This window comes from Tenrec ecaudatus, chromosome 12 (assembly GCF_050624435.1).
Source record: "Tenrec ecaudatus isolate mTenEca1 chromosome 12, mTenEca1.hap1, whole genome shotgun sequence".
In the NCBI taxonomy this organism is placed as follows: Eukaryota; Metazoa; Chordata; class Mammalia; order Afrosoricida; family Tenrecidae; genus Tenrec; species Tenrec ecaudatus.
This window is the reverse complement of record NC_134541.1, coordinates 121,344,623-121,345,409: the sequence shown is the minus strand read 5'-3', so window position 1 is coordinate 121,345,409 and position 787 is coordinate 121,344,623. Positions and strand designations below refer to the sequence as shown.

The following is a 787-nucleotide window of genomic DNA, read 5'->3' as shown; positions in this document are numbered from 1 at the left end:
GCTGCTGACCACCGCCCTCACTATGCACGTCTGTTCCAGCATCTGCTCTCACCTATACCAACTGCAACACCCTGGACTGAAGGAAGGTCACAACTAAACAGCACCCTTTTCCCCTCAAAATTAAAAAAAAATAATTATCTTTGATCTCTCTCTTCTTTTTACCATTTTCCCCCTTTTTCCTTTTCTTTTTGTTTTGTATTATTCTGCACCTCCCCCACTTAAAAGACTTATTCATCAGGTTAACTAGAGAAACAAATCTATAGAGACACAAATCTTTTTTTTTTAATATGGAACGCTTCACGAATTTGCGTGTTATCCTTGCGCAGGGGACATGCTAATCTTCTCTGTATCGTTCCAATTTTAGTATATGTGTTGCCAAAGCGAGCATGACACAAATCTTACATGTGTGTAAGAGAGAGCTTTATATAGAAGAGTAACTGTATATTGAGGAAACATCCCAGCCCAGTTAATATCAAGCCCATAAGTCTGATATTAGCCCATATGTTCAATACTTGTCTACAAGGGGATACCATAAAAGAACTGGAACTTTTTTCAAAGTTATGTGTAGTAGTTACATAATCTGGTGTCAATTTGGGATTTGAGAGGATTAAGAGTGAAGGGGTGGAGACTAGTCTGTCAATCAAACCACAGTCAATGAGGCCTTCATTTGGCTTTCTCCTGAGAATTCTGGGAAATCTGCTTGTTTCCTCCTTGGAGGCAGGAGAGACTCTCGACTCACTTCCTTGGAGATGCTCTACTGACAAGACACAAGGCTGACTCCCTGCAA

The 787-nt window shown here is 40.4% G+C and overlaps 1 non-coding gene across 1 annotated transcript; it reads right to left on the bottom strand.

The window, feature by feature from the left end:
* Positions 1-281: 281 nt before the first annotated feature.
* Positions 282-388, bottom strand: LOC142423546 (U6 spliceosomal RNA). Its single transcript, XR_012779176.1, has one exon. It is a non-coding gene; the product is annotated as a U6 spliceosomal RNA (small nuclear RNA).
* Positions 389-787: the final 399 nt, after the last annotated feature.